Here is a 16,069-nt window from a genome sequence, read left to right on the forward strand (position 1 = left end):
ATGAGTCGCACAACTTCCTTCGCGAACTACCCACTGAATCACAATAACGTATACTTAACCATAAAATTTTTTATCACTTAATCCTTTTCATGGATTTATTCAAATGCCAAATTCTTAATACCTAGGCAAATTTTACTTCATTACTCAAATTAGAAATGAGTCTCACATTTAGAGCCTATCGCTTCTTTAAGATACATGATCTTACCGATTCAAAGAAATTAACCACAGGCGTTATTAGTTTTGATGATCTGGCATTGGATTGGTACCAAGCACAAGAAGAGTTGGAAGTTTTTAAGAATTGGGCTGCCCTGAAAGAACGAATGCTTGTACAGTTTCGATCAATTCGAGAAGGAACTTTGGTTGGAAGATTTTTCTCAATCAAACAGAAAACGAATGTAGAAGAATACCGTAACCGATTTGATCGCTATTTAGCTCTGGTAGAATTTCTTCAAAGGTATAGTGATACCTGGAATTCATGCTCATTGAACATGTTGATCCATTCTTTCTGTATAAGCTGCTGAATCCCTCTCAAAAAATGAGAACTTTGTTTTCGTATCTGAGGAGGACATGTTTTCAATCAACATTGGAGTAGGGAGACACATTGGATAAACAAGGGACAAACTATGCTGAAAGTTCAAACGATGATTGGCAACAAGATGAATGAATGTGATGACATTTTCACAGGTGACACGACGGTTTTTTCCTCCAGGAAGTAGCTCTTCTTCAATTTGCTTTCCATATTCATTGTTTATAATAACAAAATATAGCTCTAGTTCAGGAATGTCACCTTCATAATTTAAGATAAGAAGTGAGAAAAAGATTCTACCAGGATACTAGATTGATCTAGATCATTGATCAACAGGCTAAGTGTGGTATCAGCTAAAAGTGATACCAGGGAAGCAGAAGTTCGAAGTGTGGTATCAACAATTTGCGGAAGCAGAAGTTCGAAGTACAATGGCTGAACAAAAGATTGAGGATAATCTGTAAAAATTGAGTGAGGATATGAAATTGTTAATACACAGGATGGGAGTGATGGGAAGTGCTTCAAAAGGATCCACATCTAGTGAAAGAATGATTACGGACAAGGGAAAGGGAATAATGAATGAGGAACAAGTTCAAGAAGAAAAAAGTGAACAAAAAACTAACCCGGTGGTGGATGAGGGAGTTGGAGTACCATGTGCACCAAATATCCGTGAGATACCCCTTTTTGACATGAGGCTACGAAAAATGGAATGGAGTCGATATTTAAAGGGGAGGAAGAAGAGAATGTGGATGGATAGCTACAACGTGTGGAGCGCTATTTTGTGGTGAATATCTGACGGAGAGAGATAAGTTGGATGCGGCGGTCCTGTGCTTGGAGGGGGAAGCTTTGGACTGGTATCAATGGAAGGAGGATAGAAAGAAAATCGGCAGCTGGACAGAATTCCGATAGCTTCTGTGGGCCAGATTCAAAGCGTCCGACCAAGGAGATAAACACGCAAGGTTGATGAAATTACAGCAGGAGACCATGGTGAGGGATTACCGGCGGCGATTTGAACAATTTTCGGTCGGCCTTAAAGATATGAGTGATGCAGCCCTAGAAAGTAAGTTTGTGTGTGGGCTGAAGGAAGAGATTCAAAGTGAGATCTGAAAATTGAATCCAGTGGGCCTAGAGGCTAAAATGTTAATGGCCCAAATAATTGAGAAGATGATCGAGTGGTTCAATTGAAGAGAATTCATGGGGCAAGTGGAAACCTTAATTTATCAACTAAAATGTCAAATAGTGGGCCAAGCAGGTCGAGAAGTCAAACTGGGTCAAAGGCCTCAGATCGGGTCGCTACATCACGAACGATTACAATTAACCCTAGCCGAAATTCGTCGTACTCGTCCACGACGATTACTTCATCGCAGGAATCGGGCGCGAAGAGTACGTTGTCTCAACCATACCGTCGAATGACTGACAACGAAGTGCGGATTAAGAAGGAAAAAGGTTTGTGTTTTAGATGTGACGAGAAGTTTAGTCTAGGGCACCGCTGCAAAAGACGTGAATTGAACATCATTGCTGTACAAGAAGGGGAAGACTTAAGTGACAAAACCGATCAAGTGGGGGAAGAAATCGAAACCAACGGGAATGAGGAAGTCAATACAAAAATAGTGAATCTGTCGATAAATTCATTGGTAGGTTTCAATTCGCCGAAAACCATAAAAATTAAAGGAGAAATAAGGGGACGTGAGGTTGTGATGCTGATCAATGGGGGAGCCACGCACAATTTTATTGCAGAAGAGGTAGTCAAAGAGCTAAAAATTTCAGTAGAAACCATGGATGCATATGGGGTTGTTCTGGGAACCGGAGGCGTAGTCCAAGCAATCAGTGTGTGTAAGGATGTAAACCTGACAATCGCCAATTTATCAATCACTCACGATTTTCTCCCTCTACCACTCGGGAGTGCTGACGTTATATTAGGAGTTACTTGGTTGGAAATGTTAGGGAAAGTAATTTTTTATTACAAGTTCTCGGAGATGGAATTCTCACTGGGTGAATGGGTGGTAATTCTTCAAGGGGATAGAAGTTTAGTAAGATCCCAAGTGTCATTGAAATCGATAATGAAAACCTTTGAGAAGGAAGATCAAGGCGTGTCAATCGAATTAAGTGCAGTTGTACAGTGGGGAGTGGGCGAAGCAAGGGAACACATAGCAGACTACTTGAGTAAACTACAACCAGAAATTCAAAAAGTTCTTCAATCCTTTCGCGTTGTGTTTGAACCAAGCAATCAATTACCCCCACCTCGCGATCATGATCATGCTATTGAATTAGAACCAGGGGCTCGTGTAGTGAACGTGCGCCCGTATCGTTATCCCCAATTTTAGAAAGATGAGATAGAGAAACTAGTTAAGGAAATGCTGCTAGCCGGAATAATTCAGCCAAGCAAAAGTTCCTTTTCAGTGCTCCTTGTTAAGAAAAAGGATGGTAGCTGGTGATTTTGCGTTGATTACCGAGCACTGAATCTTGCCACTATACCAGATAAGTATCTGATTCCTGTTGTTGATGAACTGTTAGACAAATTATTTGGGGCAACCATATTCTCCAAAATTGATTTAAAGTTAGGTTATCAGCAAATTCGGGTGCGGGCAGCCGATGTTCACAAAACAGCGTTTCGAACCCACGAGGGGCCCTATGAATTCCTTGTGATGCTGTTTGGGTTGAAACGCTCCGGCAACATTCCAATCAATCATGAGTGATGTTCTTCGCCCATATTTACGCAAGTTTGTTTTGGTTTTCTTTGATGACATCTTAATTTACAGCAAGTCCTTGGACGAGCATTTGCCACCAATTGGCAATGGTTTTGGAAACTCCAGTAGCTCATCAACTGGTAGCCAACTTTAAAAAATGCCAATTTGCGGTTGACAAAATTGAATACTTGGGCCATGTTATTTCTTCAGAGGGGGTGGCAGCGGATCCAACAAAAATAGAAGCGATGGTTAAATGGCCAGCACCCAAGAACGTGAAGGAGCTAGGTGGGTTTTTTGGGGCTAACGGGGTATTATCGGAAATTTGTTGCAAACTACGGTTCTATTGTGCTGCCCCCCTTGACACAACTGTTAAAAAAAGGTAACTTTAAGTGGAATGAGACGACCGAGAACGCATTTCAGCAGTTAAAAGTCAGCAATGATGTCTGTCCCGATGCTAGGTATTCCTGATTTTTCACAAAGTTTTGTGCTGGAAACTGATGCTTCGGGTGTGGGTATTGGGGCTGTCCTAATGCAAAATCAACGACCAGTGGCCTTTTTCAGTCAAGCTTTACCTATTACCCATAGGTTTAAGGCTGTTTATGAACGGGAGCTTATGGCAATAGTGCTGGCTGTTCAAAAATGGCGACCATATCTATTGGGTAAGCCTTTTGTGGTGCGTACAGATCAGAAAAGTTTGAAGTTTCTTCTTGAACAACGGGCTATCGGGGGAGAATATCAGAGATGGATCGCTAAACTATTGGGGTATGATTTTGTGATTGAGTACAAGAAAGGATTGGAAAACAAAGCGGCCGATGCCTTATAGAGATTTTTTTTTTATAAGAGACAAGTATATTCATATAACAAAACAGAACATCCTAAGGGCGAGGGACAAGAGGGCCCTCCCCGGAAGAAGCTAAAGAGCTAGGACATAATGGCCTTCCAATTGTTGAAAATCATAGAAAGGCTATAATTACAAAAGTGTTTGGTGTAATTCGTACTCCACCAAGAGGCTGTGTGTTGAACCACAGTCCAAAAAGAATCAAAAGAATTAAATCTATCTTCAAAAATTCTACTATTCCTTTCTTTCCAAATGCTCCACAAAAGGGAACGCGACGCACATTTCCATAAGATGTTTCCTTTAGGGCTGTAACCTCTAATATTAAGACCTTCAAACATCCATCTATCAATCTTGCTAGGAAGGCAAAACTCCAAGTCGAAAATACCAAACAGCGTGTTCCAAGCTTTTCTTGTGAAGGGACAATGTAGGAATAAGTGATCCAAAGTTTCCTCATCTTTAGCGCATAGACAACACATCGAGGGGCTAAGCAATGTGTTCTGGATTTTTTTTTGTAGTTTCTCATGGGTGTTGAGGCTTCTGTAAGCAAGCGACCATAAGAAAAACTTCACCTTCTTCGGGATTTTATTCTTCCAAATCTGACGAATCAAGGGGACGGCAGTGTTGGGGGATCTCTTAGTTAAGTTAAGAAAAGTAGATTTTGTAGTGAAATTGCCATTCATGTTAGGAATCCATTTAAGACTATCCTTCCTTTCAGTGGGGGCCCAAGAGTGAAGAATTTCTAAAGCTGAGGCCGCATTGGCAATCTCATTGTCGAGCATATTTCTTCTAAGGCCCAAATTCCAAGAATGAGTAGCATTACACCAGCAATCAGCCACAAAAGCTTCCTTATTCAGCGCCAAAGAAAATAAGTTAGGGAATTTTTCTGCAAGTGTTTCCGCGGCACACCATTTATCCTTCCAAAATTTGATTTTTGTTCCTTCTCCCAAAACAAAAGCAGAAAAACTGAAGAATATCTCCTTATGTTTTAAAATACCAGCCCATAATCTATGAGATTTTCCCCTGTTTGGATCTTTGGTAGACCACCCATTCTCATCTAAACCATAGATGGCCACAATTAATCGTCTCCATAATGAGATTTCTTCCTTACTAAACCTCCAAAGCCATTTAGTGAGAAGAGCAATATTCTTTTGCCTAAAAGAGCCAATCCCAAGACCGCCGTAACAAGTTGGGGTGGAAGTGCATTCCCAATTGACGAGATGAGCAATTGGATTCGTAGATCCACCTGTCCAAACAAACTTCCTGATCATCTGTTCCAGTCTATTAATAACGCCAACTGGAGCTTGAGCAAGGGAGAAGAGATAACAAGGGAGGCTGTTGAGAACTGATTGCACCAGAGTTAGTCTACCCCCTTTGGAGAGGGAAACATTCCTCCACTTATCAAATTTGTGTCTGAATCTCTCTTCAAGATTGTTCCACATCTCTTTTCTATTATGCCCCCTTCTAATAGAGAAACCCAAATATTTAAAGGGAGGATTATCAATCGAGCATCCCGTAGATTCACTAAAGGGAGCTAAGTCATCATTACTAAGGTTAATACCGATCAGGGAGGTTTTAGCTTTGTTAAGGGAAAGACCGGCTCCCATAAGGAAGATATTAACCACCTTCCACCAGTTCTCCAGATTTCCATCCTCCCAAGAGGAGAAAAGAAGCGTGTCGTCTGCGTACTGAAGATGGGTTAAATCTTCTGCCAGGTTCTCAAAATGAAAGCCTCTTAAAACCCTTTTCTCATTACAGTAGTGGATAAGGCAGCTAAGAGCATCTCCCATAATCGTAAAAAGAAAAGGAGCAAGAGGATCGCCTTGACGAATGCCCTTTTTAGCAATAATTTTTCCTCTAGGCCTCCCATTGACAATTATGGAGAAATTAGTTATCGACAAGCATCCCCAAATCCATTTCCTCCATCTCTTACCAAAGCCTTTAAGTTTCATGATCATATCAAGAAAAGACCAATCCACCTTATCATAAGCTTTCTCCAGGTCGAGCTTCAAAAGCACGCCTTTTCTGCCTCTTAAAGACCATTCGTCAACAGCCTCGGAAGCAGTTAAGATAGCATCAAGGATTTGCCTTCCCTCCACAAAATCCATTTCAGAGTCATTAATTATCGATGGAAGAACTTTTTTAAGCCTTGAAGCAAGCACCTTGGAGATAATTTTATACAAGGAGGTAATCAAGCTAATTGGTCTGAAGTCACTGACACGGCCCGCCTCTTTCTTTTTGGGGATGAGGCAAATATAAGTCTCGTTACATCTTCTATTAATAACTCCGTTTTTAAAAAAATCTTGGAACACCCTTACGAGGTCGGGCTTCAGAATGTTCCATGATTTTTTATAAAACTCTCCAGTCATGCCATCAGGGCCAGGGGACTTGAGACAACCCAAATCAAAAACAGCTTCTCTAATTTCTTTTTCGGTAAAGGGAGCCTCAAGTAAATTCGAATCCTGTAAGCTAAGGCCTCTCCAATTAAGACCGTCACAAATAAACGGCGAGGAGATCCTTGTGCCATATAACATTGAAAAGAAGTTGAGGATCTCTTCCACAATCTCCTTCTCTGTGACAAGAGTCTTCCCATCAATACTAACCAAGGAGGAAATAATACTTTTACTTTTACGAGCCGAAACCCATTTGTGGAAGAAGCTTGAGTTTTCCTCTCCCTCCCTAAGCGAGTGAAGCTTCGATTTTTGAATCCACAGCTTCTGTTCTTTCACAATCAAATCAAACAGAGCTCCTCTACAATTTTCTCTTTCCTTCACATTTTCCTCGTTGAGACAGCTTGACTCTTCAAGTGAGTCAAAAAGAGTTAATCTTATCAATCAGCACCTGTTTTTGGGAGAAGATGTTACCAAAAGTCTCCTTATTCCAGCTTTTTAGTATGGCTTTCAGACCTTTTAGCTTTTCCATGAAAGAGAAAATAGGCCAGCCTTATAGAGATTACCACCGGTATTTGAATTGGGCCTCGTAAGTATTGTGGGCGGGCTAAACCCTTCAGTTTTCATCGATCAAGTGGCTGGATATGAATCTCTTAACAATATTCGACTATCCTTGATAAATGGACAACAAGCTCCAGAGGGATATTCGCTACAAGGAGGAGGATTCACCTGATATTACTTTATTATTAGCTGAATTCCATAACAGCCAGATAGGGGGACATCATGGTGCATTGAAAACATATCAAAGGCTAGCAAGGGAGGTCTATTGGCGAGGTATGAAAGCCCATATCCGCACCTATGTTGCTGAATGTTCCGTGTGTCAACAAGCCAAATACTTGTCTTTAACTCCGGCTGGTTTCCTTCAAGCATTACCCATTCCGGACCGTGTGTGGGTTATGGATTTTATTGAGGGCCTCCCCAAATCCGAGGGTTATGATGTTATATTGGTAGTTGCGGATCTTCTTTCCAAGTATGCACATTTCATCCCCTTGAAACATCCATTTGGTGCAAAAGTGGTTGCTGCTGTTTTTCTGCGAGAGATTATTCGTTTGCATGGATGCCCCTGAAGTATAGTGTCGGATCGTGATCGTATTTTCACAAGTCTATTATGGGAAGAGTTGTGGAGGTTGTTGGAAACTCAGTTGAGACGAAGCACCACTTACCACCCCCAAACAGATGGTCAAACGGAAGTTGTCAATCGAGGGGTGGAGACGTATCTAGGGTATTTTTCTATGAACACACCTAAACAATGGGTTAAATGGCTAGCTTGGGCTGAATTGAGCTATAATACAACAGTCCGTACAGCCACATTGATGACCCCCTTCGAGGCCCTCTATATTACCATATGTGAAGGGCTCGAGCCGGGTGAATGATGAAGTAGACCATTTGATGAAAGAAAGAGATGAAATTTTGGGCGTTTTGAAGGCCAATTTACTGAAAGCACAGCAGCGAATGGTCGAAAACCCAATTCAAATGAAGATAGCCAAGTAAGCCAAAACCAACACTTCTTTGCATGTAGGCAGGAGAAGAAAATATGATGTAAATCTTCTAAAGCATGCAAACACAAGGGACAAACATGAGGAGATAAACTGAGAAAGGGAGGTTTCATTTGCAAAACTTCTGCACAGTTCATAGTCCATTTCGCATTCTCCAAAGCGTGATATTCACTCTTCTAGGGCTTTCTGTCTTCCAAATTGTCGAGTACTTTGTTTTCAAGACTGTGTTAGAACATGTTTGGCTGATTAATAAATTAGTAGAACACACTATTTGGTGTTCTATCATTTTGGTATCGGAGAAATCGAATCTGTGAAGTTCTATATCATGGCTCAAAAGCGAATTGAGGAAAAGTTGGAAATGGTAGATCAAGAAATATCCGGCATTCGAGCAGAATTACATGGTCTGCCAACAATCAAGAAAAACGTGTCATCTTTGGCGAAGAGTATTGAGAGGTTAGGAGTATAGGCTGAGAGAAGCAACAACAGCAACCAGAAACACTGTTGAAATATATTGAAGGAATGATCAAAGGGAAGACAACGATGGAAGAAGTACTAGAAGGATCATCAAGTGAGTTGACAGCATGGTTGATGTCAGTGATTGGACGATGATGGGAGGAAAATATGAGGAAAAACATACCAAGTTGGAGGGTGAAGATTCTGCGGGCGACCGAAGCAAATTTAAAAAAATTGAAATGCCAGTTTTTGTGGGAAATGATCCTGATTCTTGGTTGTTTAGGGCTGAGAGATACTTTCAGATACACAAACTGAGTGAGTCAGAGAAAATGATTGTGTCCATTGTTAGTTTTGATGTAGCAGCTTTGAATTGGTATAGATCTCATTATTAGTTTTGATGGAGCGAGATATATCCTATTAAAGTTGTCGTGTTACTTAATCGCATTATAACGCAAAGACATTCCTTTGCTCTTTCTTGCATACAAGTTAGTTCCCATTTCTATTTTGTCATCCATATTCCCTCTTATAGAATCTCTAAGCGTAGATATCTAGTGGTAGTTTGTTCTTGTATTTCTTTTATACCATTCGTTATTCTTTAATTCTTTTATACTGCCTAGATAATAAGTAATACCTAAAATTAATATCTTGAATCAATTCCTTATGTTCGACCCGGGATCACCCAAGTAAACCTACCATTTCACTTGCACTTGGACAAGTAGTAAGAAAACTTGTACTCAAGAGGACTTAGTTGCCACACGATATGAAGGTCTAGTGAGCAATTCACATGCAGTTAACATGCTTAGTGATATATCGCCTAGATTGAGTATAATTTTCATTCACCATTTACTAACACTAAGTCCTGATTGTTGAAGAGAAACAACACCTCAATAACCGGAGCGATCGACTTCTATCTTTAGTTATTCGATCTTGAACCTTAATTGCACCGAGAGATGGCCTGGGATGAAACAAATTTACATTTATTTTATTCAGTCTCAAGCATACATTGTCCTAAGATGCTACATTATGAAAGACTTCTGCCTTTAGTTATTCGATCTCAGGCCTTAATTGCACTGAAATGGCTCGGGATGAAAGAATTCTGTCTTTATTCTATTTAATCTTGGGCATACATTACATTGAGATGCTCCGAAATGAAATTTTTTTGCATTTAGTTATTCGATCTCGACCTTAATTGCATCGAGATGACCCGTTATTAATAAATCACAAAGAAGATATAAATCGCAAGGACGTCTATGGAATTTGTGAAAAAATAATCTCGCATCATGGACTTTTCTTATTTTGTTATACGAACCATAAATATTTTGGATTTTTCTACATTTATGTAAATTACTCTTAAATTAATCTAATTAATATTTAATTGGAAATCACCGCCACTTGGATATAGGAATACGGGAGCATCCCACATTCTCTAAATAACACCCACATATGGAAGTTATTATCTTAATTTAAATTAATGATCACAAATAGCAAAAAAGTTAAAACTATTTACAAAATATAGCAAAAAAATTGAAACTATTTACAAAAAGACTCAAATGTGCTATAGAGAATTTAATTATTATGCTAATTAGTTTCAATTTAATTAGTATATTTGAAAATTCCACTTAAATTTGATTAACACTAAAATAATTAGTTAATATATAATAATTATTTAAATCACATTTAAATGAATATCTCTCACATAACCAATAGTTTGAATTTAATTAAATAGAATTAAACTAAATTATTAATTAATTCTTCAATTATTTAATTTCTAAATTAAATATTTTATATTTGATTTAATATAGATTTGAATCATACTCATATAAGAATTTCTCTCATAACCTATTGTTTGAATTTGTATCATATACGTATTAAATTTTAATCTATAGTTTTATTACAAATTTAATTCATATTAAATTAATATTTGAACTCATTCAAATATTTATTATTTCATAAATTAATTTTAAATCATATACAAAATTAAATTTATATAATAAAGTTCAATTAAAAGATAAATTTTATATTATAATATATCACCATACATTATACTAATTTTCAAAGTAAATATGAACATTTCAAATTACAGTCAATATGTAATAACCTTAATACCCTTTACATACTAGGAAGGGACCTAATAAATTTACATTTCAAAGTGTTGGGAGCTAGCTACCATAGTTGAAATCAATTTATTTACTTTAGTTGTCATATTATCCTTAAGAGCACCTCATGCCTCCACATCAATAATCATTTTATCTCATTGCAACAATCACCCATATAAATATTGAATCAACATATGGTTCTGTACCTAATGATGAAAAACTTGGCACTGAGCCAAGTATCTCCCCCAATAATCGTAAAGTGATTCATCCTTTCCTTGTGTGATGCCATAGATTTTCTTCCTCACACTAGTAGCATAAAAGGTTGAAAAGAACTTTTCCAAATATTGTCTCTACATCTACTCCCATGATAGCAATTCTAGCTACAGAATTCAACACCTAAAAACCCAACATATATACATTTTTCCACACTTCCATAGCAAACCAATATTTCCATTTCACCTACAAGAAAGAAGATCAACACCTACAAAACAAGCATACATTTCCACACATCCAATGGCAAACTAATACTATTTCTAGCTATAGAATTCAACATGTAAGAAACCTACAAAACCAACACATACATTTCCACACTTCCATGGCAAACCAATATTTCCATTTCACCTACAAGGAAGATCAACCCCTACAAAACCAGCATACACTTCCACACATCCAATGGCAAACTAATACTATTTCTAGCTATAGAATTCAACATGGTAAGAGGCCACAAAACCAGCACATACACTTCCACACTTCCATGGAAAACTACAAAAATACACTTTTCCACACTTTCATAATACTACAAAAATACACATATCAATCAAGTAAATAATATGTAAAGTATTAAAGTATGTGTACAACAAATTCCTCCACTAATACACACTTTCCACATAGTACTACAACAAATACACTCTAAAGTCAACACCTAAAACACTACAATACAACACTTATTCATAAACTACTACAAGCAGAAAACCTCAAAATTAAAGTATGTACAACAAGTAGTACTAGAATCTCGTAGCTTATATATTAAAACAATTAGTATTAGTACTAGTAACTTATATACTACAAAAAAAGTGTAAAAGCTTACACAAATCGGCTAACAAAGCTTGCATATTTTGTTCGAATCTCGTCAATCTCCTCTTGCGTATATGCACTTTTTTGTATTAAACTACGTAAAAAGAAAGGTATGAAAAGAATAAGTTTAGATAATTTATGTAATTTGTAACATATAAAAAGTGAAAGTAGAAACTTACAAGGCTAGTGATGGGAGTACTAGAAATATGCACGATTTCATGTATATACTTTTGGACATAATACCCACACCCAACCGAATCCAATTGACGAGGACACTCACTGTATATAAATTACATACAAATTATTCTTATGTTTCATTGAAAATAATTATGTGTCAATGCAAATTACCTTTATAGGTTTCCATTTCGGATTTGACCGATAATGTTGTAAATCATGCTTAGCTTGCCATGTTTTTAATCCTCTATACATTTGGAAACATTAGAATTAGAAGACAATGAAGTCAAATAAGAAGTAAATCATAAGTCACATTTATGACTCCATGGATGTCTTCGTTAACTTTACTTTGAAGAGAGTCCAAAACATAAACACAGTTCTCTCGAAGATCGATGACATGCAACATCCAATGAAAACTACAATAAACATCTTCAATGTGAGTATACATTTAACCTCAATGAAAAACATAATAATGTGTTAATCTTATTTATTTACCCAGTATTATACGGAATTAGAACTATTTGTTCCAAGGTAGCCGCTTCTAACTGGTTGGCAAAATTTCTGGATCGGAGATCACGATCCTTGATATGTGATGTTATTTTTGCTTGGTCATAACAAAAAACTTGCTTCCACAATCACATTCATCCCAAAGATATCTAAGTAAAAGCAACCTTAGTTAAAAAGGAACAAAATAACTATAGCTATAGTATTGGACATAAAGATGAGTAAAAGATGTTTACTTACGTAATGTATGCTAGGATGCACATATAGCCTATTTCTACCATGCCGCAATAATGGAGCAAGTCCTAACGAGCTAAATAAATGAATTTGTTTTTACCGAATATTAGCTCGTTCATTAGGATGCGAACCATATCTACATCCTTCATATTGTTCACGACATGTCCATATAAGAGCTTAATGGTTCCATTAACATTTATGTAATTTGAAGAATACAGAACATCCTTTGGGGTTGAATGCTCCAAGCACAAACAAAATAATATCAAAACCTAAAATACAATCACAAATAAATATCAAAGCTTCAATAGCACATAAACAAGTCAACGAGGTCATTCAACAATATTACCTAATGCTTGATTTAAAGTCTCTATCTTGCCCTTCACTGGAATAGGTAAACTACAATCTCCTCCTGTGAGCAAGTCCACCAAGATTTTAACATTGGGACCACCATTGCTATCATCAAGTACGGTTGCTATTGCAACAATATTATTAATTGTTCCTATAGCCAATTTGCACGGTGTTTACTTTACAAGTATTAAAAGCATCATTAAGAACAATTTATCCTATAAACATTAAAATTTTAAAAGTGACAACAAAGTTAATTACCTTCACTTCTTCGTTCATAGGTGTGTTGCCCAAATCCTCATCGGCATAGAGATCTATGTTAACACTTCTGATGGACGATCTCAAGTGATTATGACCCTTTTTGTAACTTTTGCTTTTTGAGTCATCTTCTACAACTTGAGAACTTGCAATTTTCTCTTTCCCTTTCACTGTCTTGAAATATAGTGATTGAGAGACAAAACCACCCATGCCACGTACACGTCCACCATGCTCCTTAGAGCCCAATGACTCAGTCAATATGTCCTCATCTCTATGTGTTTCAGCTAATGCATCCTATAGAACAATACAAGTATTCATCATTAACTAAGTTAACAAAAGATTAAATATTGTATATAAGTAAATCGCAAGCAAACTTACGATTCGAGAGACACAATCTCGAGTAGCATCATCAAAATAATCATTGTTTTTTCCTTTTCTTGCTTCTTTCCAAAGAGTTGAACGATAGGAAAGATCACACGTTATATTATGCAACCAAAGATATATATTTAATTAGCATAAACATATTAAGATAAATTATTTCATTCAATTAGAAATACTTACTAATTCTTCGGCAGGATTTTCATATCCCTTACTAGCAATGTGATGATTGTATATGCATTTTGATCTTCTTTCCCTTTGAATACGACTATAATCCTATACAAAAAATTAGTTTGTAGTTACATACCAAACCAACATTAAAGTTAACATGTAATTAAATTTATTTACCTCACATTCTTCAGTCAGTCTAGCGTCCACAAAGGATTTCCAATCTTCTTGATTAATATGAGAATAGATCTTAGGAGGAAACTACAAACATGATGGTTGATCCTTAAACGGAAGTATATACAGAAGAGTTAACGTAGTTTTGAAAGTTCGATACTTTCTTGATGCAGACATTAGGATAGAATGTCTAACATTGGGATGTAACTCAAACGACATCTACACAAGAAAAAAGAAAAAAATATTTAGACTTAGGGAAATCAAACTACATTGTAAGAAAAATGTAATTATAGAATTCATACCGATATACAATCGTAGATTTTATCTTTCAACTCATTCGAAACTTGTTTCCAAGATTTGTATGTGATAGGAATCTGCTGTCGAACACACACACCAATGTAACTTTGAATTTTCTTAGATATAGCTCTTACAAGTTGCCCATGTTCATTAAATTGAACGGGCAACCGTTGCCCAGTTTCTTACATGCTAACTCTGGCATAGTCGTTGGGCCACATGGCGCGAATGATTTGTTTCTTGCTTTGGGAATCATTTTTCTTTCATCCTCACTTAAGTATGTGACTCCTCCATCTATGAATCTGCAAAAAAAAACATATATGTATTAGTAAGCACGTTAGTGAGCAAAGTAAGGACATAAAATAAGCTTAGTAATTACAATCTCTGAACATAAATCTATTATAAAGGAAAGTAAATGGCATACCTTAATAAAACATTTATACAATTATTACTTATCAACCCATCTACCCTCACAATCATGTCTAATATATGATGAAGTTGTATCATCAATCTCGTGAGGTGTATCAACATTGGGCATCTTTTGAACAACTCCATAACCACACTCTAGTAGCATATCTCCTATTTCATCTTCAAAGAAATCTTCTTCAATAGTTCTACGTGGAGATGTTAAAACCACTGACCATTTAGGATTTGCAGAATCTTTCACATAGAATATGTGTTTTGCTTGGGAGGCTAAAACAAATGGGTCTGATTTATGTCCAATACGTTTGAGATCCACAATGGTAAACTCAAGCTCGTCCACTTTGACTCCACTTCTATTATCAACCCAATCACACTTAAATAAAACAAAGGATAATTGATGGTAATCAATCTCCCATATCTCTTGTATTATGCCATAAAATGTCATATCTGATATGACTGGGTTTTTGTCTTTAGAACTAGACACTTGCATTGTAGTGGTTGTTATACTAACTCCACTATTTTGAACTCTCCTAATATCATCGACGTCTTTTTGTGTGGTAGTAATAACCATTGATCATGTAATCAGAATATGTAGCCACATGTGGAGAAGGTCCATGAGCTATCCATCTTAAGGAAGGCGTGATGGAATTTTTAGGAACTTCGAGAGCGAGGGCAACCTACAAAATATATTGGATCTGATTAGTTTAGATCTAAAATAAACATGGAAGTGTATGGTTCTAGTAATTACCCGTGGTGGACAACCACCGACTGAATGTTCGATTATGCTCTTCTTGAATCCATTTTTTACTTCTATATTTACCAGAGTTAAGCTTACACAAACTCTCCATATTTTTTCTGTCAGAAATAACAAAATTATTAGGTAATTACATACCCAACTTATGTAAAATGAGAATAGATGGGATTTAGAACGTACTCAATGTATGGTAGAACTTCGTTTACATTTTGAATAACGTAAAGATGAGCTTGATCTAACTGCTCCTTAATCGGTCTGATAAAAGAAGAAGCTGATAATGATCTATCCACGTTTGAATCTGCTTTTATTACAGATGAGTTTAGTCCAATAGTGCTAGCACCCACCATAAATTTTGAACAGAACTCTATAGCCTCTTCAACAATATAATTTTCTACCATACATCCTTCTGGTCGATTTCTGTTTCACACATAATTTTTCAAAACTTTCATGTATCGTTCAAAAGGATACATCCACCTTAGATGAACAGGTCCACATAACTCAATTTCTCTTATGAGATGCACAACAAGGTGTACCATTATGGTAAAAAATGATGGTGGAAACGTACTTCTCTAATAGGCATAGAGTGACAACAACATCTTCTTGCATTCCTTTTAAATTGTGATGAACCAACTGTCTTCTTACATATAGCATTAAAGAAGAAGCATAGTCGAACAATTACAAGTCTTACATGTTTCATAAAATACCATGAATTGCCACAAGTAGCAACTGTTGCATTAAGAACGTGATGG

At 36.9% G+C, this 16,069-nt stretch overlaps 1 long non-coding RNA gene across 3 annotated transcripts; it reads right to left on the minus strand.

Moving 5' to 3' along the window:
- Positions 1–12,106: 12,106 nt before the first annotated feature.
- LOC116405943 lies at positions 12,107–13,603 on the minus strand. Of its 3 annotated transcripts, none has more exons than XR_004219023.1 (4): positions 13,508–13,603; positions 13,133–13,423; positions 12,873–12,935; positions 12,107–12,444 (listed from the first exon to the last, which is right to left on the minus strand). It is a non-coding gene; the product is annotated as an uncharacterized LOC116405943 (long non-coding RNA). The 3 variants fall into 3 exon arrangements; XR_004219024.1 differs by having other exon boundaries at positions 12,107–12,204; positions 12,284–12,444; positions 13,133–13,525; XR_004219021.1 differs by lacking the exon at positions 13,508–13,603 and having other exon boundaries at positions 13,133–13,503.
- Between the last annotated feature and the right edge of the window lie 2,466 nt (positions 13,604–16,069).

Source organism: Cucumis sativus, unplaced genomic scaffold, assembly GCF_000004075.3.
Source record: "Cucumis sativus cultivar 9930 unplaced genomic scaffold, Cucumber_9930_V3 scaffold47, whole genome shotgun sequence".
In the NCBI taxonomy this organism is placed as follows: domain Eukaryota; kingdom Viridiplantae; phylum Streptophyta; class Magnoliopsida; order Cucurbitales; family Cucurbitaceae; genus Cucumis; species Cucumis sativus.